General features: G+C 35.1%; 1 pseudogene; it reads left to right on the plus strand.

The window, feature by feature from the left end:
• The first annotated feature begins 3383 nt into the window (after positions 1–3383).
• Positions 3384–20405, plus strand: part of LOC100472957 — a 185988-nt pseudogene continuing 168966 nt past the window's right edge.

Consider the following 20405-nt stretch of genomic DNA (forward strand, 5'->3'; position numbering starts at 1 on the left):
TGGAATTGCACAGGTGAAAACCAGATTGTAGTGGACTGAAAAGTGAGTGGGAGTTAAGCAGGTAGAAATAGTAAGCATAAAGAAGGCAATCTCTTCCAACTCAACAGAATGTACATATTAATGGGAAACTGGGCACAGAAATTAGGGGATGCCAGACAAAATCCCCCAGATGTCATATTTCCATGTATGAACTTAAGCAAGGACTAAGTCAGGAGTGAATCCATTGGACAAGTATGAAGTAATTGGTTCTGCTCTATCAACGTTGGTGGTGAGAAAAATCCCACTTTTTTTATTGTGGTGAAATTCACATAACATAAAATTAACGTGTAAAGGGCACCATTTGTTTATTTAGTACATTCACAATGTTGTGCAACAAAAAGCCAAACTCTTAGGGTAGTGTGTTTTGAAACATAAAACCAAATAACTTGAAGAAATCAGATAGGAAAACTATTTGACTCTAGAGAATATACAAGCAAAAGGAAATAAAAATGAAAATCTGAAATAGGCATTGGAATGATTTCACTATGTTGAGTAATGGCTTTAAATATGGTCTAAGATAAATAACGTGCAGTTCCAGCTAATCAAAATTTGTGGCAAAGCCATGGTTTTCAGGATAGCTGTATGTCTTTTTGGAGTTGTGTGTGCATGATTGTCCAAGCCTTTTCTTATCTTGGAGTTATAAATCTTGTAGATCATGTTAGGGTATTTGTGGGCTTTGTTTTTTGTTTGTTTGTTTGTTTTGTTTTCTCTAACAGAGTATCTACAATAGGTTATTGAAAATCAACATTTAAAAAATCATTTTTTAAAAATAGAGTTGTAGATTGATTTTCCTAAACCTACAATTAGAGAAATTATTTCTAGGAATTACATTTGACCCAATTAAAGCTCAGAAAAGGATTTTGGCTTTTGGAGAAAATTGAGTGAAATGGAAGAAGTGACGCATATGAGTGATGAGATTAGGTCTCTGGTTGTTTTGGGGAGAAACAACAGAGCCTAGTGAGAAATGTGGAAAAGAGAAGAGGGGATCGTGAGGATGAAGCAGAGCAAAGGGGACACCGATGAGTCCAGCTGCTTGTTGTCTTTAATAGGAAAAGTTAGTTGAGTGTTTATACTCCTTTCTTTTATTAAAAACATGATGACCTGAGCTGACTCAGATAGTTTCCTTTCTGCTACAAACATGAGGTCTTAGGTAAAATAACATTCTAAATATAGTATCTAGTCAAACATAAAGAAATGAAAGATTCAAGGAGTACAAAGAATAATAAAAATTAATATGGTGTGAGTTGATGGCCCTATAATCTGTAGTGATTTTAACCCTATATTTAGGCTTTCAAGGCTGAAGCCTAGCCGTTTAATCTGCACAGGAAGATAAGAAAGATGGACCCAGGCTGTCGAGGTAGTTAAACTCCACTTTCTAATTCTGTGTAAAATACCGCTTGAAAATCCTTTCATAGATATTCTCCATCCATTAAAAGTGAACTAGAAAAATGCTACACACAAACAAAGAGGTGGCCACAAAATTTCTGTTTTGTCTAGAGTCTTGAGTATAAAGGTATAAAGGCAGTTGGGAAAAATCAAAACCTTGGAGCCAAACACATCTAAACCTAGCTTTCAAATTTGTAATGTTCACCTACAATTTTTCCTGGAATATTGAAATCTAGGTAACCTTGTCAGAAACAAGGAAACCGAAAGAATATAATCAGATGCGGAAAAAAAATGTTTGATGAAAGCTAATTCATAAAATGCAATTATAAGACATGACAAGTGAGCCTCCATGAGAGTATTAGTAGATGTAAGAAACAGAAATTGACATTAAAAACTAAAATCATAGAATAATAAGGAAACTATTAAATACATATACTTAAAACTTTTGAGGAGCTAATAAAGGAAGAAAAGAACGTTTGAAAAAATAAAATAGAACTTGTAAGTAGTATGCATACAATAATTGAACCGAAAACTCAATGAAAAGACTAAAGAAATCAGTTGGAGCTAAACAGAGAATTTGTAAACTGGGAGAGGGATCTAAGGAAATAGCTCCACATACCACACAGAAAGTAAGCAGCTGGTGATAGTGACTGGCAGCGAGTGCCTAGTATTTTCTGGAATGTTCATAATCTTTGGTTTCTTAATCTGGAGGCTGGTTAAATGGACACTTTGTGAAAATTCCTGGAGTTGTAAAATTAACAGTGATGTATTTCTATAAAGAGGTAAAAAAATGTTAGGTACAAGTACACAAAATTTGGAATATATATAACAACTGAAATTATAATGGGGAAAAGAAAATATAAAAATTTCTATCAACTTTAAAGAAGTCAAAAATGGAGTGAAAAGAACAAATAAAACATGATGAGTAGATATATGAAACAAAATAAAATGATTAGAGTAAGTCCAAATATAAATTTGCCTCTTTAAATAAAGAGAATGTTAGATTTGATAAAGTAACAAATTTTATTTAAAAGAATCATACCTAAAATATAATGAGTAAGAAAGTTTAAAATTCAAGAAATGGGACAGGATCTTCCAGGTCCTGGTATATAGCAATCTTAATAAATAATTAATATACTTTTGTACAGATAAAGGGAGTCATTCATGACAAAAAAAATAATTGTTCAGGCAGACATTGTATACTTCTATTTGAATATCATAATTCAGGACTGACTAGAAAATAAAAATATTTTCTTACAAAAAAATGAGAGGCTTTAACACTGTTGAAAGAATTAATAGAAGATGAATTTCAACAAAGAAGACATAAAGCTCAGAAGAAAAAAGGGGCAAGTAAGAAGCAAAACAAAACATAACAACTGAAAACTCAGGTAATATTCTCCATATTATGAATTAAAATTAAATTCAAAGAATACCTCACTGGAAATTACAAAATATCAATAACTGAATAGAAAGGACTTTTTTAAATAAATACTTGTGAAATGTAGCAGAAACCATAGAAATTTGCAATCTCAAGTGAATTTCTTTAAAAACTGAGAAAAATCAGAATAAATGACATAAATATTTACTGAAATAGTGAAATAATATCAATAATAGTGCTTCCACAAAATCTTGAAGTGGGAATATAAGTATGATAAAATAAAAAACAATTTTAAGTTATTATTTCTAGAAAACAAAGAAAAACCAAATAATATATATTTTTTAAAAGCCTGGTTGTTTTAAAGGCTAATAAAACAAAAAAATTTGAGTACGATAGATAACAAAGAAAGATAGGAGACACAACTTGAAAATAATGCAGACGCCCAGAAGAAGAAATTTTGCTTATGGACCGCACTTTCAGCCCATTCCAGAGAGTTCCAGCCTGCCCTTTCTGACAGCGTGCCCTACAGATTCCACACTTGCCTCACTGACCCCCACAATCACGTGAACCAGTTTCGAACCGCTCGCAGATGGGTCAGGGGCTGTAGAGAGTGGCCAGGAACCAGCAGCGACAGCAGGAAGGCGATAGTAAGCAAAGCTCCCTCAGCAGAGAACGGAGCAGGAGGATGGCTGCCAGCAACATTTCTAACACCAGTCATCACAAAACAAGTCCAAGGAGGCATTGATATAAATCATCTTTGGAAGACATGGAAATCTAAAGAACAGGAAGGATTCATTAATTTGGAAATGCTGCCCCACAAGCTAAGATTTACTGTCCTGTCCTGCCTGAATGCAACTGACCTCTGCTTATCTTCATGTGTTTGGCAGGACCTTGCGAAAGATGGCAAGGGTTATGTAAATCCACTTGGGGTCACAGTTCCATATATAATGAGAACCCACCTCTAGGATTTTCTTTCAGAAAATTATATATGCAGCTGGAGGAAGGCAACCTCACCTTCACTGCTAACCCAGAGGAGGGAGTAAACTATTTTATGTCCAAGAATCTCTTAGAAGATTCACCAAAGGAAATAGAAAAGTTAATCTTCTGTATAAGAACACTGAATTGGAAGAAAAAACCTGAGACTCTATCTTGATGAAAGGAGAGATGTCTTGGATGACCTTGTAATGTTGCATAATTTTAGAAATCAATTCTTGCCCAATGCACTGAGAGAATTTTTTCATCATATCCATGCCCCTGAAGAGCATGGGGAGTGTCTTGAAACTCTCCTAACAAAGTTCTTGCATAGGTTCTGTGCTTGTAACCCCAATTTAATGCAAGAACTTGGCCTTAGTCTTGATGCTGTCTATATACTACACTACTCACTTCTTTCGTAAGTTTATTCATTTATTTTAAAGAAGGAGAGTGGGGGTGGGGCAGACGGAGAGGGAGAAAGAGAATCTCACCCAGACTCCCTGCTGTGCCAGGAGCCTGATGTGGGACTCAATCTCATGACCCTGAGATCTTAACCTGAGCCGAAATTAAGAGTGGGCACTCTTTTTTAAAATACCATGCCAAGTGTACATGTTTAACTAAAGAGATTTGTAATCATAGTCATTTTATTGTAAAGATTATAATGAATCCCTTCCTTTCTCTCTCAAAATAAATAAATAAATAAAAATAATGGGGACAAAATTATAGGTACAATAGGATAAAAACAAAAAAAAAAAGAACGCTTTTAATATTAAGAACTAGAAAAAACTTAAACATCTATTAACAGAGGAATTGATGAACAAATTTGGCCTAGCTATAGAATGGAATATTACACAGGAGAATTGGTGGACATGTATTTATATGGATAAATGTCAAATATAAGGCTACATAAAAATTCTATTTGAAGAATACATATAGCATGCTACCAGTTGAATGGAGCTTTTAAACTCACAAAATAATATCAGCTTTAAATCTTAATGTCTTCAGAGGATTCTATCCATTCCCTTCTTTTTTGTTGTTGTCTGCAACCCTGAAATCAGTTCCCAGTATTAGTATAATATTTTGACTGCTACGTTCTCATCATTCTCTCTAATATTACTACTGTCATAATTCTTGAAGATTTTAAGATCCACAAAGAGAATCCGTGCAATTCCCTGGCATCTCAGTTTCTTGAAGTTCTCTTATTCAATGATCTTCACACTCCCTCCACTATCACTGCCATGGATAAACTCTCAATCCTGAGCGCTCCAGCCGTCACTTCCTGTCTCCAGGACTAAATATCTCTGGTATGCACACATCTTTGATCTTCCTATGATTTACTGTGCTAATTTCCTAGGGCTACTATATAACAAAGTATCACAAACTGAGTGGTTTAAAACAACAGACAATTATTCTCTCACAATTTTGGGGACCATAATCAAGAGTCAAGAAATCCATAATCAAGGGTGAGCAGGGCCATGCTCCCTTGGAAGCTTTTAGGGAAAAATCTTGCCTTGCCTCTTTTAGCTTTTGGTGGTTTCTGGGCTTGTTGGTGTTTTTTAGCCTGTGGCAGCATTAACTCCATTCTCAACCTCTGTCTTCACAAGGCTGTCTTACCTCTGTGTCTGTGTCAAATTTCCTTTTTCATAAAAGGTCACACTGGCCATTTTTTTAAAAAGATTTTTTAATTTTTTTATTTATTTGAGAATGAGAGAGAGAGAGCACAAACAAGGGGAGCAGCAGAGGCAGAGGGAGAAGCAGACTCCCTGCTGAGCAGGGAGCCTGACATAGGACTTGATCCCAGGACCCTGAGATCATGACCTGAGCTGAAGGCAGACTCTTAACCGACTGAGCAACCCAGGTCAGCAGCCATTAAATTAAGGCCACCCTAATCTAGCATGGCCTCTTCTTAACTTGGTTACATCTGCAAAGACTATTTCCAAATACAGTCACATTCACAGGTACCAGGGGTTAGGACTTGAACATATGTTTCAAGGGACACAGTTCGACCTAGAATATTTACAGTCCATTGGTCCTAACATTTTCTCTGTTCCTCACACGTAGCATGCCTTGATTCTCTATTAGTCAGTTTAGAAATCCAAATTTCTTGACCCTCTCTGATTTCATCATGCTATTATGGAAAAAATTTTTTTTGCTATTCCACATACACACTTGCACACCACCAGTGGCGAGAAAACACACACATACATACAGCCTGCTCTCAATTGAAGTTTCTAATCATAAACCCAGAATATGTGCTTTCAAGTTGCCTGACATTATATTAACATTTCATTATTCCATTTATACTTGTAAGCTTCCCCACAAGTATTTCATCCCTTCTTTTCCCTCAAATTTCCAGCCCACTTCCTACTACCTCATTCTCAGCCATTGACCTTACCACTTAGTTCCCTGAGAAGATAGGGACAATCAGAAGGGACTTTCCACGAGCCCCCACAACTATTTGCAGTAATCCACCTGCATCTGAGCTTATATAGTGCCCTTCTCTACCACGCATCTTCACCCTCTCTCCTTGTGAACTAGAGCCCATCGTCTATCGCAATGTCCTTGCTTAGCAATTTTCTCTTTCTCTTTTCACCGACTTTCCCTCTTTACTGGAATTTTCCGTAAGTGCATAGATATGGACTTGTTTCATAAAAAACAAAACCAAAAACAAACAGCAAAATGGTCTTTCTTTACATTCGTTCCAGGACTGCTCCATTTATCTCCTTGCCTATACTCACTTTTTCCAATTTTCCTTTTCCCACTCACTACTGAACCTCTACCAACAAGCTTTCATTGCCACCACTCAACCAAAATGGCTCTTCTCAAGGTCACTGATGACTGTCAACAGGAGAATTCCATTGTTATTTCTCAGGTTTATTTTATTTGCTCCATTATCATCATTTGATGTATTTGTGGCTTTGAGAAAACTCCACTCTCTGGCTTTTCCTTCTTTCTAAAAAGATAATTCTTTCATGCACCTAACTGCTTCCTCCCTGTCTCAAAATCATAATTTTACTGAGGATCAGTATGTGGACTGCTTTTCTTTTCTATTTATGCTAATTCCCTTGGTGACCTTTGAATGCCATTTATACGTTAATGCCTCCCAATTATATACCTGTAATCTTCTTTCCCCTGCCATCCAGCTTCACATATACCGCTACCCCTTTGACATCTTCACTTCGGATGTCTAATACAAAGCTAATTTACCATACTCAAAACTGAGCTCCTGATCCGTTTACCACACTGCCTCTACACATGCTCCATGTATAGATTTTTTAGAAAACTTCTGTTAGTGGTAACTCAAACTGCTGAAGACTAATCCTCCCCGTGAGCCGCCATTATCTTTCATATGGATGACTGCAGTCATCTCCCAAGTGACCTTTTTTGCTCTCCATCCTTGTCCCTATCCCCCCTGCAGTTCATTGTTAACGTACCAGAATTTTCCTGTCAAAAGTGTGACTCTAATCATGCCTCTCTTTTGTATAAAAGACTACCAGAATGTGTCCGTCTCACCAAGAGTTGAAAGTCCCTACAATGGCCTATAGCTCCAGCCTACATCTACTGTATGGCTTCACACTCTCATTTTTCTGGCTTTATCTTCTCCTGATTTCTTCCTCTATTCCTATTTTTATTTACTGTACTTTATACACATCCAGTATATTTTTACAAAGACTATGTACTGGCTTTCTTCCCTGCCTGCACTGTTGTTCCCCACTTATCCACATGGTTCACTCTTTCATTTCCTTTAACCCCTTACTTAAAAAGCACGTTGTCCATGAAAGTTTCCTTAACACAGACCACACTCTTCCTTCTATCTGTTATACTCATCTAACATATTACATATTTTCGATATTTATATTAACTGCCTACCTTGCCATAATGTTAGCTTCATGAGAAGAAGGGTTTTGGTCTATGTTCTTTCTTCTCTATGTCCAATATCTAGAATAAGATGTGACAATTAGTACTCAATAATTGTTGGTTCAATGAATAAATGAATAATACATGTGTGTATGTGTGTGTGATAGTAAGTATGAAAATCTATCCAGGGGAAAAACAAACACCAAATTCAAGGGAAAAGTAGATACTAAAATCATTAAATATTCCATATTCATTAAATATTTTCCTTTTTATTATCATGCCTTGTTCTATGTTTTATATTCAAATGGTACATATAGTTTCAATTTTCTGTAAGTATTTTGATCTTTGTTCTAGGAGAAGGGTTAGTTATCTAGAAACAGTGAATCCATTTTGGTCCTGCTTTTATGATTTTTTGGGGTGGTTTTATTTATTTATTTATTATTTTTATTTTATTTTATTGTATTTTTTTAAAAAAGATTTTATTTATTTTTTTGACAGAGAGAGAGATAGCCAGCGAGAGAGGGAACATGGGCAGGGTGAGTGGGAGAGGAAGAAGCAGGCTCCCAGTGGAGGAGCCCGATCGGGGGCTCCATCCCAGAACCCTGGGATCACGCCTTGGGCCAAAGGCAGACGCTTAACGACTTAGCCACCCAGGAGCTCCATTTTTTTGGGTGGTTTTAGAGCAGTGCTTAAGTATTGGGCTTATTATTCCCCATTCCTGAGGCAGGACTCCTGAGTCTTCCACTCAATGCCCTATTAATCTTGAGATGTTCCGGTCTGGCTGGCGGGAACAGATACTATTCACTACCCTGTGTGAGCACCAGGCACTGTTCCCTCTAATCTTTTTGAATGTTCTGCCTCCACATCCTCATGTATTTCTTTCACATGCATGAGCTGCTCAGGCCTTTGCTGCATACTCGAGGGGAGACTCACTGCAGATAGCGGAAATTTCTCCCAGGGCATTTCTCTCCTCTCCAACTCTCTCTCTCGTAAATTATAGCCATTTAGTTCTCCTGGGGTCTCTACTCCGCTACTGCAACTCAGAGAGTCTTCAGGGCTCTGCATGGGGCTTGGAAGTTTTCTCAAGTCAATAAGCTGGGATAGGGCTCTTCTGGTTTGCTTCTCTTTCACGTGTCACTGTCTTCTGTTGTCTGATGTTCAGTGTCTTAAAAACTATCTTTTTAAGGCAGTGAAAATACTCTGTCTGGTAGCATAAGGATGGATAGATGTCATTATACATTCATCCAAATCCATAGAATGTGCAACACTGGGAGTGATCCCTAGTGTAAACTATGAATGATATAAGTGATTATGATGTGTCAGTGTAGGTTCATCGACTGTAACCAATATACCATTTAGAGGGGGAATTGATAATGTGGAACACCACACCTGTGTGGGGGAAGGGAGAGAGATGAGAAATCTCTGTACTTCTCTTTCAGTTTTGTTGTCAATCTAAAACTGCTCTAAAAAATAAAGTCTTAATTTAAAAAACAAAAGTCACTACCAGAAAAATAAGTAAAAAAGACAGACGGAGGAAAATAAATGATAAATATATAAATGTTTTTCAACTTTTTTAAATCAAGAAGCACAAAGCAGCAAGTTCTTCCCATCACATAAAACTTTAAAAATGGCCCGAGGCTTTCTCCCATACTGCTGGTAAAATATAATTTAATACAATGTTTCCACAAAAAATTTTAGAAAATACATTTAAAAATAGGCGAAAAACACCTTGTTATTGGTTGTTCATTCTTTCTTTTCTCTCTGTCTCTTTCTTTCTTTCTTTCTTCTTTCTTTTCTTCTTGTCTATGCTTTTTGGTTGTTTTCAGTGGGATTATAAATCTGTTCCCTGCTATTACATCTTCACCACAGCTTGTGTTTCATCACTGGCAATTTTTAAATATATTTACTCTTTATTTTCATTTAACTTTTAAAAATGTTTTTTCTTCCCTTCTTTTGTTTTCTCATTTCTCTAATATTTTTATATATCCCCCTTTTCCGTCTTGTGTTTGTTCCCTCTCTTTTTTTTTTCCTGTGCTCTCTCTTTGCTCTTCTGCTTTGTTTTCTCGCCAGTCCCCACCCAAGATCTCTTTCTTGATACCCTACAGGTCCTGCATAACTTTGTTCACCTAGACATAATTTCTTTTTTTTTAATTTATTGTAGATATGTACTCATATCACTTTTGTTACATTGTTTTTGTTAATTCTGTTTTATTAATTTTATTTTCCTAATGTTTAATTTGCCTAATGCTCCTTAGTCCTGACTGTAGTAAAGTGTACTAAAAATTCTTTGAAAGGAGTGCTAAAATTAATGCTACATTCCTAGCTTAGAAAGAGATATCCTTATTAGAATAGCTTCTATAATAGATTTCTCGGTGGTCTTCACCAATAGCTTATGTGTTCAGTTATTTGTTTATTTATTTATCTTTTAACCCCTTTCATCCATTTCTCTAACCTCCTACGCCCTGCCTCTGGCACCCACCAATCTGTTTTCTGTACCTATGAGCTTGAGGTTTTGTTTGTTTGTTTGTCATTAGATTCCACATATAAGAGAAATCATAAGGTATTTGTCTTTCCTTGTCTGACTTATTGCCTTTAGCATAATGCCCTCGAGATCCACTCATGTTGTCACAAATGATAAGAATTCATTCTTTTTTATGGCTGAATAATATCCCAGTGTAGGCATGTATGTGTGTGTGTGTGCGCGTCTGTGTGTGCATAGCCACTTCAATATAGTTTTCTTCTCATTTGCCTGATGTATAGTTATGACTCAGCCAGCAGTTAGGATGCTTTAAGAAAAAAAAATTGTTCTATATGGAGCTGTAGACTCAGCATGTGTGCTGGAAGGGCTGAGTTCAGAGTCTTCGTATGTCACTATCTTGAACTAGGACCTCTTCTAGACATATTTCTGAGCCTCTACATTTGAATTTTAGCGTCTTTCAATGGTTGCATAATTTAAAAAAAATTTCTTCACTAAATATATTAAATTACTATTTCATCTTTGTCACTATGAATTCCTGGTGTTTTTCCATTATTCATTTGAATATATAGTTTATTTGTATCTTTTTTTTTCTTGTATTACATGTGCATGGAGTTAGATTTTATTTTATTTATTTATTTATTTATTTATTTATTTATTTATTTATTTATTTAGTATCTTATGCTTAAATAATGAGGGTTTACCAGAAGAAAAAAATATCTGGAGCATATTGTCACACTTAATGGCTTTTTCAAGTATTTGCTCCCTGTGATACCCTCCTATACTCTTTGAACTGAAGGTCCACTGTCTTTGTCCCATTCATTTTCAATGCTGTCGTTAGTAGTTGTTCTCTATGTGAGCCATTTTCCTTTGTAAGAGAGTATGAGCTTGATATAGCTGAAATGCTCAGGAGGATAGGCTGAAATAGCAATATTCAATCTTCTATACCTGCTCAGAGGATTTTGCATTGCAATTAGCCTCTGTGAGGAATTTTCCCAGTTTCTCTAGTTAATTCTCATTGCATCTATCCAGATTTCCACTCAAGGTAAAACACATTATATTAAGTGGTAATAATTTTTTGGCTTTTGGGGAAGAGAGAGGTATTTCCATAATCTATGGTTATTTTTATGTTGTATTTTCACTCTCCCAGCTGCTATTCTTTTGCTGCTGCTTTGGTGGTTTGGTCAACCTCACCTTTACTCTGAGATTTGTGGGGATTCTTATTGCCTACTTTTTGAAATAAGTAAAGAGTACATTTTTTTTCCCTGCTATGTTGACTTGCTTGGATTTTAGAAGGAATTTGGGGATAATTTAAAAACAGTCAAGTTCATTCTATGTATAATTTTGACAAAACAAAGCAAAATTTTAAAGAGGAAAAGAAAATTTAATTTGAAAAATATCAATAACCATAGCAAGAAATACTGTTACACAGGAATAAATTGAATGAAGGGAAGGTAATATATTTATGGGAAAATCTTGTAAAGCTACTTACTGAAAGAAATAAAAGAATGCTAAATGAGTGAAGACACAGATCGCGTTCGTGGGTGGCTAACCTCAGTGTTGTAATGATGCCAGTTCCGGCCAAGAAAATCTATTCATTCATTGAATTTCACAGAATTTGATTAAACTCTTCCTGAAATGTATGGAAGGGTTAAAAAGGCCAAGATTAGCTAAAACATTGGTAAAAAAGACAAATAAAAGGAAGCTTTTGAACACTTACTTAAATGATAGTTTTTGTATGATTACAAAAATATATATTATGTATTTGTTAGTAATACACGAAGAAAATTTACGTATACTTACATGGAAAATTTATTCAAGCAAGGGTTGCATTATCACAAAACTGAAATAATGTTTATTTTAGTGAAGAAAAGGTGAGAAATAGGATTATAAAGATACTTAAGAGACTTCAACTTCTTTTGCAACATTTCAGTTCCTTAACAAATACTGGAATTAAAAAAATGGCAAAATGTCTAAATCAGAGTGATCATGCCTAAGGTATTAGTTATATTTTCTCCTTCTACTCCCCCTTCTTTTCCTTCTTCTCTCTGTTTTTCTGTCCATCCTTATCTCTTTCTTTTTCTTGTGCAGCCGGAAATGTGATTTTTTTGGAGGGAGGGGGTCAAATATACCTTAATTATTTGGGTTTTGTTTTTTCCATTGGTCAGCAGGGAATTGTCCTGATTTTAAAAGAAAAAGGAAATGTATATATTGCTCTGTTTCCCTCCTCTAATTTCCTTTTTTAATTTTGGTTGGCAGTGTGGATGGAATCTGTGAAGAGAATTTATGAGGAGAAAATAGCTGTTAGCACCAAAATGATAGATTCCATTAAGTGTCCTTACAATATGCATTGTGCATAATGGCAGGGTTCAACTTTTAATTTAGGTTTAAAGTTTTTTAAAAAGTATAACAGTAAATTCTAGATCACCAGACACCAAAATCCATAATGAATAACCATTTTGGCATTACACTTTAATCACTGTAAAGCTATTTATTCTTAAAAGGAGGCAGAAAATAAAATATTGTCTAATCAGACTAGGTAAACATTTACACAGAGGAAAATTACTTGTTGGGGATTTCTGTGACCATTTTTAGGAGTTGTGTTTGAGTCAGAGTAACAGCAACACAAATAATATGGTGGGCAAGAACAAGTGTTGCTCAATTGGAATGACTGAGAAGATGATCACTGAAGTGGAGCTTATATACACTAGGATAAAGTGGATCTTTCTGAAGTGGGTGAGGTTAGTAGTCTATTACCATTGAAATTTAATAAAGTATACTGCTAGAAACAATGCCACTTTATACATTATGTTTTAGATGATCTGAAAGATGTTTAAAACTGGCGTAACACAAACAGCAAGTGACAATGGATCCAATTTTCATATAGCATGTTAGAAATATCTGTGGAGACAAAAATGAAAAGAAACACATTAAGTATTTTCAGTGACTTCCAAAATTTTTGACCATGTCCCTTTAGGAGAACTCCACATGGCGCCTTGGCAAACTTGCACATATCCATTGAGTTCACATGGGCAGAAATATGAACCATAGCTGATCTGAGTCTTGGCAGAATGCTTTGTGATATTACCAGAACACAAGAAGATATGAAGGCAAATAAAGAGAGTCTGCAAGGCCATCCCACTCACTCCCTTCACCCAGATTCCCCAGGAGGTTAACATGAGACAGTTTCTTATCACCTCCTGGCTCTGATGAGATATGAGTCTTCCAGAACTTTACACTCAGAATGAAACTTCGACACATGAAACTGTTCAGCAGCAGTCTAGAATAAGCCCCTCAGCAACAAGGTATCCCTTTCCCATGTTTTAGCCATTTGGCTCCTTTAGTTTTAAGGTCATCCTTTTTGGTGTTGGGACAAAGACAATGGGAAGCTGGCTCCTTTACCTAATTGTTTTTTCTCTATGTAAGTAATAATGTCTCTGAATCTAAAAATGACTCATAATATCTTTACTAGTAAAATTATTCAGGTCTTGGTCTGGCCTTGTCTTAATGCCCTTGACAGAGCCAAATTAATAAATTCACTTCGCATCATTGAAACAGGATAACCGGTCATTTTCCCAGCATTGAATCAATCAAGTTATTTAGTCTTGTTTCATGGATCCTCAGATTCTAGTCCTGTAACCAATACCCTGCCCACCACACACACAGAGACTCACACGTTATATCTATAACACAGTCCCTGAATGATCCCTGAGATCTTGAGTTCTTATCTCCCATTTAAGTGCATCATTTTGTCCAGAAATACGGTTCTGTCAAGTGTCACTTCTCCTGGGAACTGAAATAGTGCCCTTAAAATACAATTCTTGCAGCTAAGTCTCAATATTTATGTCAAATAGCTCTGAATATGACTACTTAACTGTAAGAACCACCTCAAAACACCTGTTAGACTACAGGATTTCTAGCTTTAATTAATTTAATTTTTTTTATTGCTATATTCTCATGCATGAAATAGTGTTGGGTACATTATAAGTGTTCAATTGTAGTATTTGATTGACTAAAAGAAATATAGAATAGTGTGACATAACAGCACACAAGGAGAATTTAAGCCAGGGCGTGGTGAAAACTTGCGAGTGTTTCAGAAAGCTGCTGTCCTATTTTCAGTATTATGAATTAAAGTGAGAAAGAAGGACACTATCAAAAGGAGTTTACATGGCATCTTCAATGCCTTGGAGTATTGTACTGGATAAGGAGTAGAAGGTGTATCCGAAAGGAATTTAAATATTTAAAGTGTATCTAATACCTTTATAAAGAGAAAGAACTAGGGATGCCTGGGTGGCTCACTTGGTTAAGCATGAGACTCTTGATTTTGGCTCAGGTCATGATCTCAGGGTCATGCAATCAAGCCCTGCATAGGACTCTGTGCTAGGAGTGCAGCCTGCTTTAAGATTCTCTGCCTCTCCCTTTGCCCCTACTCCCCTGTTTGAGCATGCTTTCTCTATATACATAAGAAAGAACAAAGGAAAAAAAAGAAGGAATTAGTATCAAAACTTGTCTATGTATAGGGAAACTGGGAAAATGGCAGATAGCTATGGTAGGAAAGCCAGCCTCTATGTTATTTACCATTTTCTATGAGTATGTATTACCTATTCAATTTACAAAGTGTCAAGGATGTTTATAAATGATTTGATCGTAACATGACAGGGCTGAATGAAATAAATTTTAGCTGGGAAATGAACATGAAATTCTATCAAAAAATAGATCTATGGGACCTCAGTTTGTGCAAATTAATAAGAATAACTAATAAAACCAACAAATAGAATGGTCCAACTCTGTTGGTGTGCAACCCCAGGAATTTTTCAGGTGAAATTTGAAATTGGCCTCCATACACCTAGGGCAAGGAGAGACTGAGGAAAGAGACAGACCACTCCAGATTGGGAGGGGGCAGGTTTAAAAAGCATAGGAATTTACATACTGGGCTTTTCTTCAATGGACCCAAGATAAGTAAATCTCTGCCTCCACCAGCCAGAACCTTAAAAGTTTATATAGAAATTTAATAGGGTTCAGTCACCTGTACAGTCCAAATGGTCCCAACACCACCTTATGCTCTCAAGGCTGTGGTTTTGAAACAGCTGCTAGTAGGGAAATAGTGGTCTGAACATATATTCCAAAGACAGGAAGAGGGTAAAGAGCCTCTGATTGCCTGGGTCCAGCTGATGGGTCAACCAGCAGTCACATCTTCTCAATGACCTCCCCTAACACTCAGATCAAAGGATCAGTGCCAATTTAACATATCTAGAGTGATTTTATTAAGCAAAATTGCTATTTTCTACTTTTGGAATTGTTCATGTATATCTGGGTGTCAGGTTTCAAAGCTATATATTCAAAAGCTAATTGGAAAGGTATATAACCAGTGATTAAAAACAAAAAATTAGATAAACCTTAAAGAAAATGATACGTAAAAAGGGTGTAAACTTGGAAAACTCATATATATAATTTCAATAATTTTAAAAATATTAATCCTCATCTGTTAAGTTTGATAGCAGTTCATAATACAAGTGCAAAGGGAGTATATTGAGTAAATCACTTTGCCAACAAAAAGTTGTAGAAACAATTATAAAGGGAAGAAAGTAAACAAAAAAAATTGACCATGTCTTTAAATTCTAACTTGCTGTGTTGTGCATACATACAATTGATTACACATTTATTTTTAGTCTTTGTGTTGTTTTCATTATTTGATAAATCTGCATTTAGTACATTCAGAGCATACTAAATCTGTAGGTACACAAATGTTGCATAATGATGCACGTATTGTTGTTATATATTTCCTTTGATAGAATTATATATTTCTTTACAGATGTGAATTACAGTTTTTATTTTTTTTTATTTTTTTCCTTTAGTTGCCATCACCTTTACCCATTCAGCCTCACTATGTTTCATATTTTTCTTCTTCTTGGAACAGGCAGAGTTCTCTAAAGATAAAAGAACTATTCTTTTTTTCCTCTTCCTTTGCTTTGGAAATTAGGTCATCCTGACATTTAGCAGTCTGCTTAAATAATATTGATAGTACTTCAAGGAACAAGTAACATTATATTGTAATGTCCTAAACAAAGTTGCATTGCATGTTGAGTTGAGTTCCAACTCAAGGAGGAGAAAGGGACACATGGTCTTGGTTGAATGGGTCTGAGAGAGACATCTGCTGGCTACAATTGAATAGCTATTCTGGGAATTTTTTTTTATCAGAATTGGTAGTTTTTTTAAAGTACAATCAGGAGAAAGAAAAAAGCATATGACAAAAATATCTGAGAACATTTCCAGAATGTAGCTCATTCAAATAATTTTGATAATTATATTATTAACAACAAGTTCACAAAAAGACAAGCTCATGCATTATAGAAAAGTGCTTTAGTGATGCTCATCTACAACGTCCTTTTAAATAACAATTGGACAGGAAAGTCATATATAATATAATCAAAAAGTAATAGTAAAATTTGATTTTACAACTAATATAGTATTTAGCTGGACACAAATTATTTTTTACAAATCAAAAATAATGCCAAATAATAGAACATTTTATAAAATGTTATTTTCGGATATTAAACTTTTTAATTTTAAAATTATCACATTTTTATATACACTGTGTGTGTCTTTAGATCTTTCCTTTTCTGCCATTCAACTTTGTTCATATATTTATTCATATAAATGTACCCAAAATGCTAATAATTATCATTATGTCATTTTTTTGCTACAGCTACCATTTCCAAAGATACCAAGAAGTGAGTATAATTTAATAATTATCTTTGTGCCACCTACTGCTTTATACATACATTCCTATGAAAAATCCATATAGACAGAAAATTCAATCTCTAAGAATCAAATAAAGAATTAAAGAAACTGAATAAAAAAAAAGCAATGTCTGATACATGGGATTGAAAGTCTGACGAGGATTTAATCACTTGAAAAGTCTTCCTCTTTTTATATGCGTTCTATAAAAATAGCCAATGATTATGGTTTTAGAAGTTGTTTATTCCTTCAACCAGCTGTGTAAAAGATAAAAGACAGACTCAATCTCTCCCAACAAATTTCTTTTGGTTCAAATTTGTGGCTCATCTGGCTATGTCAGTTAAGTCTTCCTCCTGTTGGCACTGTTGCTGCCTTGCTTTTTCTATCCCTTTCCTCTAGAGATGAGTTTCTCCATCAGTGACCTTTATTTTGTTTCAAAGAATGGTGTCATTTTTAGGTGGGAGAGTCAAAAGGACTAAAGACAACTTCCTGAAACCTTAGCTACTTTCTTGAATTAATGGCAGCCAAAGTCATACTGATATTCATGGCTGAGGTAGGAAACATCAGTTCTTTGCATCTCACATCCTCTCATCTCTTTTTTTCTCTTATTTGTTTAGTAACAAAAATAATTCTTTGCATATGCATAGACTATGACTTACAACATAAAGCCCTGTCACAAAAATTTTTATTCCAGTAATCCTGTTAATAAGCAGGATTATTTCTGTTGACTTCATCTAATTGCCTTCCTTCTTTTTTCTCTTCATTTAGATTAAATTATTTTTTATAGATTTTATTTATTCATTTGAGAGAGAGAGAAAGAGTGTGTGTTAGGGGAAGGGCAGAGGCAGAGAATATCAAACAGACTCCATGTTGAACATGAAACTTGAGGCGGGGCTCGATCTCATCACCCTGAGATCATGACCTCAGCCAAAACCAAGAGTCGGCCACTTAACTGACTGTACCACCCAGGCACCCCCAGATTATCCTTAAATTAAAACAAATACGGTATTATATTTATTTCCTGTATTGCCTTAAAGAAACTTTGGAAAACAACACTGACTAGAAATACAACCAATTATTTTTCATTTCCCAATGAGAAAATTGAGATTCAGAGAGGTTAAATGGTTTTTTCAGGGACATCTAAGTTTTTTACATTTCTTGTTTATTTTTGTTTGTTTACAATATTTCCCAGGTGGGCCCTCTACGTATATTTTTTAATATTGCTTTTGAAAAATGCTCTCTATTTATTAAAGAATAAATATGTCAGATTAAATTTAAGATTAGTGTTAAATTTCAGTCACTATTCTTTATCTCCAACTCGATTCTTCTCTAATATTTGTTTTCTTATAAATATCTAATTACTATCTACTGACATGTTCTCTTTTTTTTTTTAAAGATTTATTTATTTATTTATTCGACAGAGATAGAGACAGCCAGCGAGAGAGGGAACACAAGCAGGGGGAGTGGGAGAGGAAGAAGCAGGCTCCCAGTGGAGAAGCCTGATGTGGGGCTCGATCCCATAACGCCGGGATCACGCCCTGAGCCGAAGGCAAACGCTTAACCACTGTGCCACCCAGGCGCCCCTACTGACATCTGTTCTTTCATCCTCTTGGATGTTAATCTAAAATCTATTCTATTGTACAACATGAAGATATCATGGTATGTATTCCCGATATACTTATATTTACATGCTTATATGTGTGATAAAATAATGCTATACAAATACACTTTTACATTGTGAAACACATTTTCAAAATTTCAATTGATTAAATAAACATAAAAAAATACACTCTTAAATGATTATTATGATCATCCCAATTGTTTCTATATTTATAATTTGACCTAGATACAAATGGTTTAGTAATATGTGAGATAGGACAAGATAATTGACAATATATAAATATAATATAGTGAACAAAATGCATCCAAGACCTTGCCTGAACCTTATCATTGCCCTGTTGAAAAATGAGGTATAGAACTATTTGAATACATAATTTTCTGCATTCTAACATTCTAACCTTTCACTATCTTAGCCCTATATAACTCTGTCTTTACATCAATACTCTCTATCCATGTTTCCATCTTTTTATTTTAATATCTACAGACTATCCCACCTCAACTCCAACCTCCTTCCATGCAGAATTCACTCTTTAATCACACATCTTATTTCTTCTACTCTCACTACTCTTGTTCTGCCTGCCCTTACTACTAGATGAATTTGGCTACACCTTTCTCTGATGTTAATCTTAGCCCAAACTGGAGGGCATATTAGAGAAAAATATTTGATTTGTGATATTGAATCTGTATGGTATTCACATTCAATGTAAGTAACTTCAGCACTTTTTAGCATTAATTCTTTTTTGTGTATCTGATGTTTAACATTTCTGCAGTTGTTGTTTTGAAGATTCACCACCTTCCTTAACTCTGTCTCTCTCGCTCTCACTCATTCCTCTCTTTGTTGCAGATCTTGCCTACTACTTCACAGGGAAAACAGAGGCCATTATGTAGCAACTTCAATTTAACCCATCCATTTAGCAAATATTTATTGTGCTCCTCTCTGTTTTGGATATATATAGCAATGGAAAAGTGTTGTTCTGGGCCCTTAGAATTAATGAGGAAGATTGACATGGCAGACTCCTAGCTGTCCCTCATAACTCCCTTTTCCATTATAATTGAGTTTAACTGGTACATGGCCATTTAATGGTGTTTACAGATGCAGGGTGCCATAACTGGTATTTCAAATTTTATTTCATCTTTATTTTCAGACATTTTATATAATTGATCTATATTAGTTGTATAATTCATAAAAGTCTCTGAGAAACAGAAATTAATGGCTAATTTGTAAAGCTTAATAGGTGCCAAGCACTATGCTAAGTGTTGCATATGGATTATTTTGTTTTATCCTGGTCACATACTTATGAGGGTTTGGTGATCACAAGGTAGGCATACCTGTGTAAATACCAGTGCAAAGTTGAGGTTTACAGGGGTTAAATACTTAGCTCAAGGTCAAATACCCAGTGAAGATATGGACCTGCAGTATAAATATGGGAAAATCTGGCCAAGAGACACACATAATTAATCTTATAACAGTAAGAATTTCTCAATTTCATAGAACTTCTAAAATATAAATTTATCCTTGGCTGTATCTACTAAAAAGTTAATTCTAAACAACCTCTCCCACTTTCATGTCAAACAAAGGCACTTAAAATTTAGAGCAAAACTTCAGTATGTCCTAAAAGACTCAACAAGATACAGTTACTATGTACTCCAACCAACCACTTATTGAACGACTGTCTCCTAGACTCCAGCCACATGGGCTCTTCATTATGTTTATTCAATGAATGCAACATGATCTCGTCTGTGGCAAGTCTCTTTGCATGTGATATCCCTTCTATCCAGAAAGATCTTTACAACCTTGTGTCCCTACCCTACTTCACCTATCATATATCTTTAAATTTATTGGCATGATTGTAAAAAATATTTTAAGTAAATTTTTTATTTTAAGGTAATTGTATATTCCTGTGCAGTTCTAAGAGATAATAGATACAGAGATATCCT

Source organism: Ailuropoda melanoleuca, chromosome 5, assembly GCF_002007445.2.
Source record: "Ailuropoda melanoleuca isolate Jingjing chromosome 5, ASM200744v2, whole genome shotgun sequence".
NCBI classification, from domain to species: domain Eukaryota; kingdom Metazoa; phylum Chordata; class Mammalia; order Carnivora; family Ursidae; genus Ailuropoda; species Ailuropoda melanoleuca.